Raw genomic sequence first — 20,349 nt, forward strand, 5'->3', positions numbered from 1 at the left:
TGATTTGTGGTAGCAATCAGTCTTGATAAATTTTCCTTGGCCTTGGCGGATTCTAAAAACATCTAAAAAGGGGATTCGGTTGTTGTTTTCTTTCTCGAATGTGAATGTTGTGACTGTTGTAGCTATTGAACTTCAATTGAATTGTCCGTCTTTGTTCTGACAGAGAATTTTCAGTAATTGTACCGGAGAAGACTGTTGGTACTCTTCGCCACAAGCCAGGTCGAAATATACCTATGAGAATAAACGAAACTCTAAATCTGGGCATGCAACTCGGTGACACGTTATCAGTTGTTCAACTGAGATATCTGGATCGAGCGATCGTAATTGTATTCTCTTAATAGTGATTTCGTCAAAACTTGAAAAAATTTTGGTGAAAATAAATACAATGGCTCGGCGATCCGGGCAAGCTACAGCTTGTTTGAATCGTTTATCAAATCATTTCCAGAGTGAACATGTGAAAAGTAATAGCAAATCAGGAGTCGTGAAAATAGCCTTTCTGTGAAAACTTCAGATAGAAATGTTTCTAAAAGTTTCTAAATGTTGTAGGAATATTGGCCTTTGGCAGACCTTCATAATATAGAGTATAATCATCGGTAAGAGCCTCCACCCGTTCTGGACTTATGACTCAAAATATGTTAAATGTTTGGACATTTCGACACATTTTTGGCGATATCATTCTTAACTTACTGTCACACTCGAACATTTCGTCAAGAAATTGAATCATTGATGAAATAATTTCTTGTCGAAACTGAGAGAAATCTTCACTGAAATTTCCTTCGGAAAGCACCTTTCATTGGAGTTATTTTTTTATGAAAATGTGTAATTACACATTTTTTGTACAAACACAAAAAACACAAAAATGCGTAAGATTACACACTTTTTGAAAGTTTTTACACACAATGTGTAATGTACACGCTTAAAAAAGCCCGTGTGATGAACTCATCCTTTGGTAGCTTTGTAAATTTGTTTTTTTTTTTGCGTACTATTTGCTTCTATTGGTCAACAATAGCAAATAGCACCTGTCCCAGTATTCGCTCACGTAGTTTCCCATCGAAAAAATACCTGACACAACTCCAGATAAAAAGGGAAGGTTACGTTTTAGTATAACATTTATTGATCCGAGCTGAAGCCGAGGTCGGTAACCACACGAACTTTGATACTTGCCGCTCATTGTGTTTACTTCCAGTTACGTATATTTTTGTCAGTGGGCGATAGAACGACACCCGATCAACTGAATGTGAATAACGAAATAACTGAAAAAATGGGAAAAGAGCAACAGTCAGCGTGTTGTACATTGTGCGCGAAATGTTCAATATGTTCTAACATAATTTACTGTAGGAGTGGTTATGATGCCATTCAGCCATTCATTTTTTGATACACCGCTTATCACATTAAATTCTATTTTGTATTTCTCTAAAGATACCTTTGGCCTTTGACGTAAAAAAACTTTGATTTAAAAAAAAAATATTTCGTTACATCGTTACGCAAAACTGTGGGTTCTTTAAAAATCAAATAGGAAAATGCATGCAAGCATAACTCTCCGTAAGTGGCGACATTTTATCTTCTTTTATGAAAAGTTTCGATTCAATTTGGCACCACCGCGCCCTCAAAAAGTAGTTTCTCTTCTATTTTGGTTGAATAAACGAACACATATAGTTCATCAACTGACACACAAAGGTTGCACTCATAGGACTGTTAGGATGGATGGATTTTCGTTATGTTTAGAACTTTGCAATATTATTTATTGATCATTTTTCTATTTGTTTGTCTCTTTTGCCTCACGCACAAAACAAGACATCCGATAAAAGCGTTACATTTAATGTTTTGAAACGAGCCGTCAGAACAGTCGGAGCGTTTGCTGCGACTGAGCCCCGTACGAACCCGTACATCTATTGCGCACGTGACCCTAGTTCGTCCGTAGCCCTACTCTTCCCGTAAACGTCGGTAAAGTAAAATTCTTATGAAATTTGTACGTCTTAAAAATTGCGCATAGCGCAATTACGAAGCCCCGTACGATTTTCCTTTCAAACGTAACACAAATTTCAAATTGACCTACAATTTCCTCAGTCCTATATTAACCCATATTTTCCTATAAATAAACAATTTACTGATAAATATGCTATTATATAGCTCAAAATAACTATCTATACCGTTATATAGCTCAATATAGCTATATGTATTTATATATATATCCATATTTGGGTTTGGGATCCTTGAAACACCACACACACATAACCAATCACTTCCCACTGATCAATAACTTTGTAAGAATTATTTTCACCGATTTATATTGTTTTTACAAAAATACAAAATGGCGGCCGACGGCCATTTTGTTAGGAGGTGGAAAGTAGTACGGCTGCTTTATATTCGTTAGTACCTTTCAAATAAAAAAAATTCATGAAATTTGGTCAAATTTTACTCGAGATATTAACAAAACATAGCTAACGCCGACCCGTACGAAACACCTATTCGTATCAAAAGCCTTTAATGTGAAACTCTTCATTTCTCTTACTTCATTTTCTTCTCTGCTGAAAAACTATTCTCCCTTTAAAATCACTTACATTATCCACTCTTTGCCTTATCATATACAACTAAATTGCCGGAGGCAATATAGACAGCCCCGTACGAAGTCAAATTTCATAAATTCCTATTTAAACAGCTATATTTACCACTATAAATAAACATTTCACAGATGAATATGCTATTATATAGCTCAATATAGGTGAATATAGATATATTTAGATGTCCATACATGGAATGCCTGAAGCACCCCACACACATAACAAATTATTTCCATGTTAACAGAAACTCTCTAAGTACCATTTTTCCCAAGATATATCACTTTTAATAAAATCCAATATGGCCGCCGGCAGCCATTTTGTTAGGAGACCGGAAATAGTACCGACGCTTTACATTCGTTAATACCTTTCAAACAAAAAAAAATTCATGAAATTCGGTCAAAATTTACTCGAGATATTGTCAAAATACTCCACGTTCACTGTACGGCCGAGTAGCCAGATAAGAGCTCACTCCAAGAGACCTAGCTCACGCTCCGGAGAACATAATTTCATAAATTTTTTTTCCCTGATTGGTACAGTCAATACCTATCTAATAAAGCTAAAACAGACGAAATATGTTCAAATGTGGCCGACCTACAAGCAAAAACTGCTTGCCGCCCTGTGCCTGTTCCACACCAAGGGGTCTAACTCACGAGTCGGTCATCCGATTTCCATAAACTTTTTTTTTGTCGATCGGTATTGTAAATACCTTTTATTTGACGTATCACTTACAAGTTTAACGTTTAAATGTCCGGAGATATCTTCGAAAAACCGTAAAGCACTTATTGGGCCACAGCTCGGGAGGGGTCGATCCAAAATCACTCATCTTCGAACTTAGCCTGTCTTTTGACATTACCAAACGGGAAAAAAAAGAATTTTCAAAATCGGATGCGTTTTACTCAAGTTATCGTGCAGACAGACAGACGGACAGACGGACCGACGGACAGACGGACATTTTTTTTTCGCGGATTGGGCATCTCTAGACAACCACAATAGGTTTCCCCTTACTCAGGGAGTCCAATTCGACGTGTTACAAACGTATGCGTAATCCTATAAGACCCCAGTACTTCGTACGGGTCTAAAAACACCACCTTCACTCTACGGCCGAGTAGCCTCATATAAGCTCACTCCAAGAGACCTAGCTCACGCTCCGGCGAAACGAAATTCATGAACTTTTTTTTCCCTGATTGGTACGGTCAATACCTATCTAATAAAGCAAAATCCATCTAAATACGTTCAAATTTGGCCAACCTACAAGCAAAAACGGCTTGCCGCCCTGTACCTAGTTCACACCAAGGGGTCTAACTCACGAGTCGGTCATCCAATTTTCATAAACTTTTTTTTTGTCGATCGGTATTGTAAATACCTTTTATTTGACGTATCACTTACAAGTGTAGCCTTTAAATGGCCAGAGATATCTTCGGAAAACGTTAAATCACTTATGGGGCCCCAGCTCGGGAGGGGTCGACTCAAAATCGCCCATCTTCGAACTTAGCCTCACTATTTTGACTATCTTTCAGGGAAATTTTTTTTTTTGAAAACGGATTTGATTTACTCAAATTTTTATTGCGGATTCGTCATCTATGAATCTACCGTCTGCTTCGAATTCCATCAATTACACACGGCATCGTAATCCTATAAGCCCCTTCGTACTTCGTAAGGGGCTAAAAATTGGGCCTAAGATGAAATCATTATACTCTTTCAGTTTTAATTTTCACCGTTTTACTAAGAATAGAAAAAAAATGATTGAAGAACTGCACTTTAAAACAATTTTTATTTTCCATTATAAAAAATTGATGCGCCCTACGTGCTATGTGCATACACTGCAATGGTATAATAGTAATGTTCTCCAAAAGATTTTCCAATAATAGTTTTTCGTTCACTTTCGTATTTTTATATGCCCGAGTAAAATGTGAGTAGTGTATCTAGTATTATACAAAATTACCCATGTCTATCGCAACCGAAATAAAATAAAATTGTAAATTATTCTTTTCAGTATATTGCCCGTACGGGAGTACTCACAAATAGTTCATGAATATAAATAATCTTTTTGTATGTGCAGCAATGATTTTGGAATTGAACTTAAAAACACCAATTGACGCATTCATTCCATACGTTAAGCACAAATCGTCAAATGTTGTTTAATTGATAAGTTTGAATATGTTATTCTTAAACATGTGCATTGATCTTGTGAAACAATCCGAGTCAATACCGTAATTGTTATTTACCATCCAAGCAATAAATAACATTCGTGGTGGGTTCGTCACGGACATCGAAACATGTTCAAAAAATTAAAAATCATCACATTTTCTTTATGAAGGTTTGTTCCATCGTATGCTACAAAAAAAAATTGACAAGCTGAAAACGAACAAGAGCATCCGCAGAGCCAAAAGGCTGAAAGCACACGAGCAATTTTACGTTGATGGGATCGACAATTATGCTGCGTTTTCCATTGTTTAGCCCGTGGTCTATATCGAATGACAATGGAAAACGCATCATTATTGTCGATCCCATCAACGTAAAATTGCTCATGTGTTTTCCGCCTAGCCTCAACGCTTTTGTGAGCAATTTGTCAACATTAACTTTTTGGTTATGGCTCTATGGATGACGTATAGACACTTGACAGATCAAACAACCTTGGAACAGAACTGTAGTATCTGCTACTTCTAGACCCACAGCTGTCGGAACTGTTATATTTTATGTAATTTTTGAATTTATAACATTGATACGCACTTAATTCAAGTCACAAAGTTTGTATTATCAAAAGTAAAACAACATCGCGACCAACTGTTTTGATGGGATCGACAATTATGCTGCGTTTTCTATTGTAATTCGATATTCACCACAGGCAATACCCTCTCTAGCAAACAAACTTTGTTTTGACGCTGTCAAAATACCACATTACTCCTTTGTTTTTAGAATAATACACTATTGACTAATTTCTAATTTTACATGTAAACTGCCAAGGCTACGCTGCATTTTTACCACCTCAATAAATTCAGTTAGGTTGCTAGAGAGAGTATTGCCACATTCTAAACGATATCGATTCTTAACATTGACTCTACCATAATACACCTGAAATAAAGGTTCCATCATCCCTCACTACCTCAATTTTCATATTCTACGTATATTTATATTGTTAAGCTATTTTATACCCGTAGATACGCAGCTAAAATAAATTTATTGAATAAAAGTTAGTTATCATTAACTGTGGAAGACAAAATAATTAAATAAACCATAGATGGATGGCACGTAAAACTGTTCACGAAGTTCTCAAGTCTCCTTTTAGAACAAGCAAAATACCAGTACATTGCCAGAGATGCAATAAGCATATTATATCATTAGTTGTCTTTAGAGGATTACTGCAAAAGTGTCCATTAAGCGTCACATTTCGAAAATTAATTAATAAAGCGATTGGAATTGGGGTTGGTTTTTGCAATGTATAAGATTGCCAATATATTGTCAACAGTCAACGATTGGCTGCGTTCATTAAATATTTAAGAAATCTAAACAAATTTAAAATTCCTTGATAACTAGGTCCCACCCCTTGGCCGGGTCAGATCCCTTGACTGACAGTTTTCTCAATATATTTTTGATCAATTTCATTGTATTTAATACAAAAGCCTACTTATTCCAGCTTGTTTCAGTCACAGTAATGATCCATTTTACAAAATAAAATTAACTTTAGCGATGGATGGCCAGTTGCTGATTTTTTTTTTAATAAGGATGACTGAAATGCTTGCTAGTCCAATGTTTGAGAACAAAATCTAAGTTTTTCGAAAGAACACATAGCGTAAAATTTTGATTTTCTCAGCTTTGGTTGTAAAGGAAATAAAAACTACCTACTTGATAGTTGACTATCAAATTTGATCGTTCACAGACAACTTGACAGTTGACTAACAATTTGATAGTTGACTATCACATTTGATAGTTGACTGTCACATTTGATAATTGACTGTCACATTTGATAGTTGACTATCACATTTGATAGTTGACTATCACATTTGATAGTTGACTATCACATTTGATAGTTGACTATCACATTTGATAGTTGACTATCACATTTGATAGTTGACTATCACATTTGATAGTTGACTATCACATTTGATAGTTGACTATCACATTTGATAGTTGACTATCACATTTGATAGTTGACTATCACATTTGATAGTTGACTATCACATTTGATAGTTGACTATCACATTTGATAGTTGACTATCACATTTGATAGTTGACTATCACATTTGATAGTTGACTATCACATTTGATTGTTGACTAACAATTTGATGGTTGGCTAGCGGTAGATGTTTACTGGTTCAAAGCTGAACTGATGAAATTGTTCTTTCCACTTGCTCTTTAATAATCTCTATCGAGAATTGGTTTAGAATTACTCAAGTTATCATGCCTTCAACTAAGAATTGTTACCAACATTTAACGTTTTGACATTTTCAATCACACTGAACCTTTCTGTTACCCACATTTTTCGGTATTTTCTGGTGTAAGACCCTGACTTTCAGTCAAGGGAATAAAACGAAAATTTGAATAGTTTAACAACAATGACAAAAAAGCATTGAGTTGTTATGATCTTGGTCTGGGCTGGCCATGGCCAATTGTCATATCGACTATAGTTAGGCAAATACTGAACCACTAAACAATATTAAATCAACTTGAACATGATATGATAACTCCTTGATATTTAGAAAAAAATTAAATTAAAAATTACAGTTAGAGGCAGTGAAATTTCAACATGAATTTGCTTCAGCTGTTTTTCAGCTGATCCACACAAACAGTAAAAACTGTTTGTACGTCTTTTACCAATACCAAGCACGTGGATGTAACAGCTTCGAAAGTATACAATGGTTTGATTGAATGTGTGGACCAGCTAAAAAACAGCTCAATTTTCACTACCCCTGACTGTAGTGAAATATCCTCTACTCTGTTGCTTGGGAATGGGAACTCGTTTTACCATTATTTGAGATAAATAAATTAATGTAAATGTCAATGGTGTAAGATGAGCTCACTGTTTTATCTAGCTTATTAATTCAAATCACTACTTGGCTGCGTATAACACAAATTCTTTGCTTGCATTTATACGGACGCTGTAACTTTTGTATACCAGATAAATACTCAGAAAATCGTTTCAATGTGACGTAGGCGTAATGCGTACTCATGTCTATTTAAATGATTTATTATATTTATCGAGGACATTTTACGACCTTGCCTCAAACTTTAAATTACTTTGAACCCCATTTCTCTATATCTCAATCGAATACATGAATATTGCAGTAAGGGACATTATGGGAAAATCTCTCTTCACTAAAGAGTTTTAAGATGATGTGTGTTTAGTGATCTCCCTCCGTTATAGTCTATACGTGTTATAAACTGGTTGTAAATGCACAAAGAGGAAAAATGGATCTTTTATTTGACAGCACTGCTATGAAAACACTTGATAAAATGAACTTGTATATAGACGTAATTGATTGACATTACGTCTCTTTACATTCGTGTGAAACCAGCAAAAGAAAAGTCATCTGAAACACAATTTTCCATAGAGCAAGACGACGAAAGAAAAAAAAGCAAACTTTTCGGATACGAAAAATGAAAGGAAATTCGTACATAAAATGTGAAAACAAATGTATTATTTATTTGAAATAACTGAAAGTCTTTCCCTTGAAGAATAATATATAAAAGATTGTAACATATTGAACGAATAAGTCGAAAAGACTGTTCAAATAGTTTTCCATTGTTGGAAAGTATTATATTTTTATATCAATCGATATACTCGGTGGAAATTTTCTTCTTCTTTTTTATTATATTTCAGATTATATTGATGAATATATATACCTTTTATTAAAACTGTCATTCATCGCAAGTCATTCCCTTTTTATTATTGTCAGCACCTCTTGTTTAAAAAAAAAAACTTTTTTTTTTAATTAATTGAACATAAAAGTGGAGATGTGATGGAGCAAAAAACTACCCATATTTTTTTACACGATGACGATGAACCCAGTGATATTATATAGCTTATTGAATTAGTTTTAGCTTCGTAGACGAACTGTCGTTTTGGTCACACGAAATGAGTATTCAATGATTGTGGAATTTCAGCTCAATGACTTTTCAATAAAATACTTAATCAAAAGCATCAAAATTAGAGATCAGCGGCTTACCCGAACATCGTTAGAACAACGTTAGAATGACTGGTTTAAAAATGTAATTCGAGTCCTGTTTTGATGGGCTTTAAAAATGTATTTCGTGTTAGGATCGTGGCCGGATTTAATAAAACATTACGATACCGGGGAATATTGCCAGCGTTATACAGTTACCCAATTATATTATGACTACGGTTGTGGGATTCATTACTTTTACATCCTACACACTTCCCATCAATTGAACCAACGAATTCAATTTTGATTTTGTCGATTGGCACCATTGACATACAAGTGGTTAGTTCTCATTTTCTGCTTGTGGTGGCACCATATACTTTGCGTGTCCGAGCAGTTAAAGAAGTGCCAGGTAGCGTCAATCAAAATTCTGAAAGAACAGTTTAGATCACATCTGACTTGATCGCAAAGGCAGTAAGCAATTTAGAAGGTTTTTTTTGTGCATTATATGTATTTTACATGCTACATGCGTCGAAAATGGTACTTTTCATGTTTCACGCACTAATTTCGACTTCCAAAGCATGCAAAAACCACTCGGGATAAAAAGATGAAATGTCTCGTTTTCGCGTGTTTATTGACCTCGGCTGCGCCTCGGATCAACAAAATTTACACAAAAACTCTACTTTTCATCTTTTTATCCCAAGTCATGTAAAATACTAATGCTTTTTTGATCTTTCAAACATGAGAAGGAAATTCGTGTGAAATGGGAGAAATGTAAAACCCTAATGAAATACATGTAGAATGAATGGAACGAATTACATGAAGAAAACCAACAAAACCGTTAAAAACATGTGTTGATTGTTGAGTTTGAATTTTACAAAGTGGCAAAATTCTAATCATAAGATGTTGTGCAACAAAATGACGATCGGCTGTACCTTCACCGTTTTTGATATCCACCTTCTTGGTACATCACATATGCAAGATTCTTTTCATAACATTTTCATTGTTCATTTGTCAACAATTGCGAAGTGACATTTCAGTGTATTTTTTAGCTTTTCGTGATATCGCGAAAACTGCAGGTTATTTCATTAACTTTGGGAACACGGTTTCTCCAATTCAAATGAGTGATAGATCGTTGGATTCGTCTTTCAATTCTAGAGAAGTCGCATCTTCAATTTTTTCGATTAATTTTGTTTGTTTTCGGTGCAAAGTGTTCAAAAGTGAAGGCTTGTCAGAGGGTCCCGCGAACAGTTTTTCGGCAATTACTCAAGAAATAATTATTTAAAATCATTGTTATGCTGTACTAATGTCGGTCTTGGGAAGAACTACTACAGGTGGAGTGTGCAAGTACATCCACAAGATTTATGACTAAAAATATAGTGTTCGCCTTCTCTGCAAAATTGATATTTCACGGGACTGACTGTGTAGTGTTCTAGCCTGCAAAATTGATGTTCCAAGGAACTGACTGTGTAGTGTTGTAGATTGCCTCACCCACTATCGATTCACATATATAAGATCCCAGGTCTTCTGTGTGGCAAGCCTACAGAGACTGCAAGTCTTCGGAAAAAGGAAAAAAGTAGATAAAAATGACTGCTCTTCCAGACGCTGTTCCAGTAGTAGAGCCCCTAGAAAGAAAGTTAAAATTTTCAACTTTACAGCAACCTTTTTCCGAAGACTTGCAGGTTTTGTAGGCTTGCAACACAGAAGTACTGGGATCTTATATATGTGGAACAATAGTGGGTGAGGCAATCTACAACACTACACAGTCAGTCCCTTGGAACATCAATTTTGCAGAGAAGGTGGACTCTCTGAACACTATATATTTGGTGAGCAGTCTTTTTTCCCCTTGTCAATAAAAAGAAATAAAACGGTAAAACGTTATTAGGTCCAAAAAAATGTTTTGGTCATAACTCTTGTGGATGTACTTGCACCAACCAGTGCACACGTCTTCCCATGACCGACATTAGTACAGCATAACAATGATTTACAATAATTATTTCTTGAGTTATTGCTGAAAAACTGTTCACGGGACCCTCTGACAAGCCTTCACTCTTGAACACTTTGAATTGGAGAACCCGTGTTCCCAAAGATAATGAAATAACCTGCAGTTTTTGCGATATCACGAAAAGCTAAAAAATAACTGAAATGTCACTTCGCAATCTGTTGACAAATGAACAATGAAAATGTTATGAAAAGAATCTTGCATATGTCATTGACCAAGAAGGCGGATATCAAAAACGGTAGAGGTACAGCCGATCGCCATTTTGTTGCACAACATCTTATGATTAAGTATAGTTTCCACTTAAAGAGAGCACTCCGTTTAGCCTCCGTTTACATGACAGTTGTAAAATAGAACAAAGGAACTGTCACGTAAACGGAGTAAAAAATTGAAATAAATTCAATTTCCACTCCGTTTGCGTGACAGTTCTTTTGTTCTATTTTACAACTGTCATGTAGACGGAGGCTAAACGGAGTGCTCTTTTTAAGTGGAAACTATACTTTAGAATTTTGCCACTTTGTCAAATTTAAACTCAACAATCAACACATGTTTTTAACGGTTTTGTTGGTTTTCTTCATGTAATTCGTTCCATTCATTCTACATGTATTTCATTAGGGTTTTACATTTCTCCCATTTCACACGAATTTCCTTCTTATGTTTGAAAGATCAGAAAAGCATTAGTATTTTACATGACCTGGGATAAAAAGATGAAAAGTATGGTTTTCGTGTGAATTTTGTTGATCCGAGGCGTAGCCGAGGTCAATAAACACGCGAAAACGAGACATTTCATCTTTTTATCCCGAGTGGTTTTTGCATGCTTTGGAAGTCGAAATTAGTGCGTGAAACATGAAAAGTACCATTTTCGACGCATGTAGCATGTAAAATACATATAATGCACAAAAAAAACCTTCTAAATTGCTTACTGCCTTTGCGATCAAGTCAGATGTGATCTAAACTGTTCTTTCAGAATTTTGATTAACGCTACCTAGTACTTCTTTAACTGCTTGGACACGCAAAGTATATGGTGCCATCACAAGCAGATAATGAGAACTAACTACCTGTATGTCAATGGTGCCAATCGACAAAATCAAAAATGAAATTGAATTCGTTGGTTCAATTGAATGTGGGAAGTGTGTAGGATGTAAAAGTAATGCATCCTACAATCCCATAGTCATAATATAATTGAGTACCTGTACACTCGTGTATATTACACAAAACACGAGTGTGGAATGAAATTTAAGAGTGCAACGAGTGTCTGTGTAATGTAATATACAAGAGAGTTTTACTAGTGCAATATTCTTTGGTTTCATATAAAGTTTTATTGTATAATACAGTATCAAACAAACGACCAACTTATCGACATAATAATATAGGATTATAAACTCTACGTAAATAGTACTGACGTCACGCATATCGCACCCTATGGCAGATTTAATGTTCGATATAATTCTCCGAAAAACAGTGTTTAATGTCGATATATTCACCGCAATTCAATAAAAAAATTCGTGCAGAATTCGAACCGACCATCTTTGGGTCAAATTAGACATATTTTCACGTTTTCTTTTTGAACGTATGCGTCATTACGGCACACCTCTTACCAGCTGCAATAAGACCGGACAGATGTTGTAACACTAGCACTTCGATATTGTAACTGTTTTTGATTGATTAACCAGCGCACAATTTACACTTCCGCCATTTGTGTACAACATATCCTTGATTTTTCATATTATTTGTTTCTGGTGTAGTTGATTTCAGAAACTCATCATATGTCTGACAAAAGTGTGATGTGAAATCGTTGATGTGTATGGTGCCTTTTTATCTTCACCATTTTCAACCGTCAATTTAATTGTTTTGAATCTATAATGGACTGCTTAAGGTTTTCATTAATGAAAAGGATCAGATGGACTATACGTCTTTTAACGCATCTCTTGTTATAATCTTGTAATCACTGAACTTGCTTTCTACTCCTTTCTACTTTGCTTAAAATCAAATTTTCCAACAAATTTAATTGCACTCTTTGACTGAAATATCCGCAAATATCTATCGAAATGCCGATGAATCCGTCCTGCAATTATTGAGCAATTATATAATTTATGTATATCTCGAGGGAACCGATTATGTAGCTCGTGTATGATTGTAATGCGTATTAGACATGCAAATAAATTGAAGTGTTGCTCGAGTAGCATTTCAGGATTATAGTGTAATTATATTCCATATCAATTAACATAAAATTAAATTTATCGAGTTGTTCGATTTAATTCTATTAATGATTTATAAAGCAGCTATTGATGTCACTGTACGACCGCTTTTTATTCCATTTTAATTTTGTTGAGTAGTGCGGATAATAATTAATTTTCACAAAAGTTGCTCTTTATGTCGACCAATAATGTTTATCATTTATTGTTATTGCAAAATTGCACACTTTCGACAATATGTGATATATGGGATAACTCATATTTTATAACCCTCAACATCACGTTAATACGGTTAAATTGGATTCCACTCATCTAATGCGATCTATGCCAAATACAACATTAAATATAGTACATTATTGATCTGGTTTGGCTAAATGCGTTACAAAGCGAATGTTTTTACAATTCAAACAAAAATTATATTCCGATGGGAACCCGACGTATTATTATTTTCTGTTTGTATTCCATTCCCCGAGGATTTATAATTTTTTTCATGTCTTGGGCATCTCACTTCGTTCAGGCTGCAGCTTACGAAATTGCCTTAAATCTTAGAAACGTATGCGTAAACCTATAAGACCCCAGTACTTCATACGGGTCTAAAAAGGTTCTTTTTATTTCATAACAAAGACACTAGTAAATAATGCGAAACTTCTTTCATTGTCATCGCAAATAAATTGTGGGAAATTCCAGCGTAAGTCATGTTACCAAATCAAATTTTGTCTCTTTTTTATGTACGAATACGCACCAAAGAAGATGCGAGAAGACATACCGTAAGTCATGTTACCAAATGTGACTATGCGTATTGTAGAGCGCCATCGCTACAATAGAATGGTGATGTTGTGAGAGTGAAAGAGACAAATTTCTGTCACAAAATACGTGCATTTACCCACTCAAGGTGTTTCGTGGAATATCTTAGCGTAACTCAATTGGTGAGTTGAGTTGAGATCTTCTAATTTTTTTCTCGCAGTAAAGGCGTTTTGTTGGTTCCTAGGGAATTCATCCTTTTACGAAATGTAACGTAAAGAATTTATCTATTTACGAAATGAATATCAATTTTCATTGCACAAAAAAAGCGGTTTATTACGCCGAGCGATCCGGCCCATTGCCCCGGAGCGAACCGGAGGATTTAATTTTTTTTTTCTACCGCATCGTCTACTAATTAGTCTGTGTAATTTTTGTTATATAAAATTTAAATTTACAGAACCAAATTATAGACGGCAACTGAATTTACCTTTCAATAAATTGTATTAGGAAGGTGTCTGGTTTGCCATACAAAGATAACAAAATGGGTTCTGGAGGTATTATAACTAGAAACGGAAAGAAATAAAATGGAGATAAAATAAATTATAATAATTTCAGAAAAGGAGATATGATCAGAGATTAAAAATTCAAAAACAGAGATACCAAATGAAGATAAAAAAATAAATTGCCGGAGACAATATAGACAGCCCCGTACGAAGTCAACTTTCATAAATTCCTATTTAAACAGCTATATACCGCTATATTTACCTATATTTTCCTATAAATAAACATTTCACAGATGAATATGCTATTATATAGCTCTATATGCCTGTATATAGCTCAATATAGGTGAATATAGATATATATAGATACGGCCGAGTAGCCAGCACACCCGCCCTGAACAAAAATAAAGTTTTACCGAAAATGCACCCAAAAATTGATCGCTGTTCTGAATAGAGGGACCCTAGAGGAGTTCAAAACGATGGTCCGTTAAGCTGCACCAGATGCTTCCCCAGCCCATACAATTTTTTCCTTAGTTGTATGGGTGTGGGGAAGCATCTGGTCCAGCTTAACGGACCATCGTTTTGAACTCCTCTAGGGTCCCTCTATTTAGAACAGCGATCAATTTTTGGGTGCATTTTCGGTAAAACTTTATTTTGGTTCAGGGGGGGTGTGCCAGATAAGAGCTTACTCCAAGAGACCTAGCTAAAACAGACGAAATATGTTGAAATGTGGCCGACTTACAAGCAAAAACTGCTTGCCGCCCTGTGCCTGTTTCACACCAAGGGGTCTAACTCACGAGTCGGTCATCCGATTTCCATAAACTTTTTAGACCCGTACGAAGTACTGGGGTCTTATAGGTTTACGCATACGTTTGTAACACGTCGAATTGGACTCCCTGAGTAAGGGGAAGCCTATTGTGGTTGTCCAGAGATGCCAAATCAGCAAGAAAAAAAATGTCCGTCTGTCCGTCTGTCCGTCTGTCCGTCTGTCTGTCTGCACGATAACTTGAGTAAAACGCATCCGATTTTGAAAATTCTTTTTTTCCCCGTTTGGTAATGTCAAAAGACAGGCTAAGTTCGAAGATGAGTGATTTTGGATCGACCCCTCCTGAGCTGGGGCCCAATAAGTGCTTTACGGTTTTTCGAAGATATCTCCGGACATTTAAACGCTATACTCGTAAATGATACATCGAATGAAAGATATTTACAATACCGATCGACCGAATTATGTTCTCCGGAGCGTGAGCTAGGTCTCTTGGAGTGAGCTCTTATCTGGCTACTCGGCCGTACAGTGAACGTGGAGTATTTTGTCAATATCTCGAGTAAATTTTGACCGAATTTCATGAATTTTTTTTTGTTTGAAAGGTATTAACGAATGTAAAGCGTCGGTACTATTTTCGGTTTCCTAACAAAATGGCTGCCGGCGGCCATATTGGATTTTATTAAAAGTAATATAAAGTGGGAAAATGATGCTTAGAGAGTTTCTGTTAACATGGAAATAATGTGTTAAGTGTGAGGGGTTTCAGGGATTCCATATATGGACATCTATATATACCTATATACAGCTATATTGAGCTATATACAGGCATATAGAGCTATATAATAGCATATTCCTCTGTGAAATGTTTATTTACAGTGAAATATAGGTAAATATAGCGGTATATAGCTGTTTAAATAGGAATTTATGAAAGTTGACTTCGTAAGGGGCCGTCTATATTGCCTCCGGCAATTTAATTGTATATGATAACAAGGCAAAGAGTGGATAATGTAAGTGATTTTAAAGGAAGAATAGTTTTTCAGCAGAGAAGAAAATGAAGTAAGAGAAATGAAGAGTTTCACATTAAAGGCTTTTGATACGAATAGGTGTTTCGTACGGGTTAGCTATGACGGCGTTAGCTATGTTTTTTTTTGTCGATCGGTATTGTAAATACCTTTTATTTGACGTATCAGTTACAAGTGTAACGTTTGAATGTCCGGAGATATCTTCGAAAAACCGTAAAGCACTTATTGGGCCACAGCTCGGGAAGGGTCGATCCAAAATCACTCATCTTCGAACTTAGCCTGTCTTTTGACATTACCAAACGGGAAAAAAAATAATTTTCAAAATCGGATGCGTTTTACTCAAGTTATCGTGCAGACGGACAGACGGACAGACGGACATTTTTTTTTCACTGATTTGGCATCTCTAGACAACCACAATAGGTTTCCCCTTAGTCAGGGAGTCCGATTCGACGTGTTACGGACGTATGCGTAATCGCATAAGACCCCAGTACTTCGTACGGGTCTAAAAAAACTAAAAACAGAGATAACAAATTTAAAAAAGGAGATATATAACTCCGTTTTTAATCAAATTATCTCCCTTTGTTAATTATTTATCTTTATTTCTACTTATTAAATCTCAAGTTTTAGTTTATTTATCTGCATTTCTCATTTTTTTTTATCTCCGTTTTTCAATTATTTATCTGCCGTTTATTGCGATCCGTTTACTAACTGCCTACAAGTTATAATAGGGCCCTTCGATTACAAATATACTGAGTATATCGCGTGTATTCTGAGTATAAGTCGGATGAGTTTGACAACCGCCTCATTTAGATAAATGAAATTTTTTAAGCGACTGATTTCGATCAAACAAAATGCCAGTGTGTAGCTTGTGATCTCAGGAGTTTGGCAAGGCAATTAGTTTTTCAATCGAGCCAATATCGGCTGAGCGATAAGACTTTGGAAAATGTTTGTTTTTGTACGTGATTGGCGCATGATTTCAAAGTCTTATCGGTCAGCCGATATTGGTTCGATTGAAAAACATCGCAGGCTCACAGACCACAAGCTGCACACTGGCATTTTGTTTGATCGAAATCCGTTGAGTAAAAAATCTCATTTTTCTGAATGAGGCGGTTGTCAAACTCATCCGACTTATACTCGATTACGCTTATGCATAATATTGTAAAATAATTTAACTATTAAAAGATTACGAATTTTTTAAAGAAAGATGAACATGCTAAGTAATGTTAACATTGGTTTTGTACGACTTGTCAGAGACTTGTATTAATTTATTTATAAAAGTGCTTATATGTCTTATATGGAAGGATTAGTTACACGCACACGAGTGGTACAAAACTGAAGTAAAACAATAAAGCTGAAAAAGATTTTTCTTCAAAACTCACAGAACCAAGATTCATGAAACTACATGTTCGCGAAATTTCATGAAATTGGTAAAATTAACTTCACGCAAATGAATTGGGGTTTGAGACTTACAGATAGTCTGTTACAAGCTTAACCAAGTAAGTGAGTCATTATAGCATAAGTTTGAATGTTGGCGAGAGTTTGAGGAACGAGAGGACTCTACCGTTCATTTCGAATGTTTGGGCTCGGAAGTTTGAATTAAATTAAATCAAATAAAGCACAACTGACAACGAGAACGTCCAAATAAAGTGTCATTTCAGTGGATTTATAAATTTGTTTGTTGAAATATTTTTGATGTCCCAGTTCTAATTAGACATAAACCGTATAAAGCTTTTAACGATTTGTGTTCCTTTTTTCCTTTTACTTTGTCAGCACAATAAGCGTATAGTGACTCACTTGAACATCGATTTGAATCTGCAAGAAAGGAAAATAAAATGTGCGCACATTATTTTTTGAGCATTCATCAGAAAAACTACCTTGCAACTGTATTTGCATAGTATATTCAATGAACGTGTGCGATCGATTCGATTAATATTGAAGTAGTAAAAAGATATATTCTTTCCTGGAGAATTATTGAAACGAAACGTTTCGAAAATAAAGTAAATTTTCCACATCCATTATTTGCGTTGATATGAGAAGAGCAAATATTTGTGAGTTATTAGGGTGCCGAAAATGTATACCTCAGACAGAATATTATACCATCGATTTGATTGGACTTATGGCCATGCCATCAAATTTCAGTTTGATAGTGGCCATCCATAAAGTACACACCAAAAATAATAATTTTTAGATACAATGCGTACGAAAAAAAAGTGTATGTAACTTACACTTTTGTCAAACCCACCCTCCTTCTGCCTCCTTCTAAAACGCATATGTGCTTTATGGGTTGCCTCATGGATGATTTTTTAGTAGACTTCCAAAGTCGAGAAAGTTTCGAATTATAGAGACTATTAAAGGTTATGGTTTTTAGCCCCGTACGAAGTACGAAGGGGCTTATAGGATTATGGTGCCGTGTGTAATTGATGGAATTCGAAGCAGGCGGTAAGGGCAAAGTGTTTGCCTATGTTCATAGATGACGAATCTGCAATAAAAATTTTGTCTGTCCGTCTGTCCGTCACGTCGATATCTTGAGTAAATCAAATTCGATTTCAAAATTTTTTTTTTCCCTGAAAGGTAGTTTAAATTGTGAGGCTAAGTTCGAAGATGGGCGATTTTGGGTCGACCCCTCCCGAGCTGGGGCCTCATTAGTGCTTTAACGTTTTCCAAAGATTTCTCTGGTCGTTTAAAGGCTACACTTGTAAGTGATACGTCAAATGAAAGGTATTTACAATACCGATCGACGAAAAAAAAGTTTATGGAAATTGGATGACCGACGAGTTAGACCACTTGGTGTGAAGTAGGCACAGGCCGGCAAGCCGTTTTTGATTGTAGGTTGGCCAAATTTGCACGGATTTTGATGGATTTTGCTTTATTATATAGGTATTGACCGTACCAATCACGGAAAAAAAAGTTTATGAAATTAGGTTGACCGGAGCATGAGCTAGGTCCTTTGGAGTGAGCTCATATCCGGCTACTCGGCCGTACAGTGAAGGTGGTGTTTTTTATTAATATCTCGAGTAAACTTTGACCGAATTTCGTGATTTTTTTTTGTTTGAAAGGTACTAACGAATGTAAAGCAGCCGTACTACTTTCCACCTCCTAACAAAATGGCGGTCGACCGCCATTTTGGATTTTTGTAAAATCAATATAAATCGGTGAAAATCGGTGATACTTACAAAGTCACTGATCAGTGGGAAGTGAGTGGTTACGTGTGTGGGGTGTTTCAATGATCCCAAATATGGATATCTATATATAAATATATATAGCTATATTGAGCTATATTGAGCTATATAACGGTATAGATAGTTATTTTGAGCTATATACTAGCATATTTATCAGTAAATTGTTTATTTATAGGTAAATATAGGTTAATATAGGACTGAGGAAATTTTAGGTCAATTTTAAACTTGTGTTACGTTTGAACGGAACATCGTACGGGGCTTCGTAATTGCGCTATGCGCAATTTTTAAGACGTACAAATTTCATAAGAATTGTACTATACCGACATTTACGGGCGCAGTAGACTTACGGTAAGAGTAGTGCGACATACCCACTAGGGTCACGTGCGCAATAGATGTACGGGTTCGTACGGGGCTCAGTCGCAGCAAACGCTCCGACTGTTCTGACGGCTCGTTTTGGTCATGAATCCAGCTCGATTACCGAAAGACAAACTCATCAGGAGCCAAATGGTTTAGTTGAAACCATATACATAGGAAAACAACGATTAGCCTGTAGAGGCGTCACAATATCAGTTTTAGTTTCGAACATTGTTTTATATTATGAAAGTAAAGTACGAAATGTGTAGTAGTAAAGTTTGTGTGTGTAGAAATTGTGCATTATTGATACAAATTGATTGGGGCATGGAAGTAATATGAGAAATGGAATTGGCACTGATTTGTGTAAAAAAAAGTTGAAAGATCAGAATAAACATAGAAGTGAAAAGGGCAACACGCCCGAATTTAAGTGTTTAATTATCCGCCCCAAAGTCCACAATTCTAAAGATCTGACTGGTAGCCAGATCGTCTGTTGAAGATTCAACAATACGGTTCATTTTGGCTTCAGTCTTAAAGTTACGTACATTCTATGTATTTATGTCTCTGGTTGAATACAGCCGATACAGCCAATGACTATTTTTGGGAAAATATTTTCTTAAATTTTCCCACATTTTGCTAGACTTTTCATATTTTCTTCCATTTAAAAAAAATGGAAAAATTGAGGAAAATATGAAAAGTCTAAGAAAATTAGGAAAATTTAAGAAAATATTTTCACAAAAATAGTCTCTTTATTTAGCCCTAGTTGAAGTTTTTCCGGCTTCTCAGTTTTCCAACTTAAGAATTTTATGCAATTATTTGACAGAACAAACGTAACCTTACTTCCGGCTGAACTCGACGGCGAACACCTCTAGTTTAGCCACCCTATATCACATTTTGTAATCGTGACTGCAGCGCCGTCATTGAGACAGCGGTCTAACTAAAT

Source organism: Bradysia coprophila (genome assembly GCF_014529535.1).
Source record: "Bradysia coprophila strain Holo2 chromosome X unlocalized genomic scaffold, BU_Bcop_v1 contig_26, whole genome shotgun sequence".
NCBI lineage: Eukaryota > Metazoa > Arthropoda > Insecta > Diptera > Sciaridae > Bradysia > Bradysia coprophila.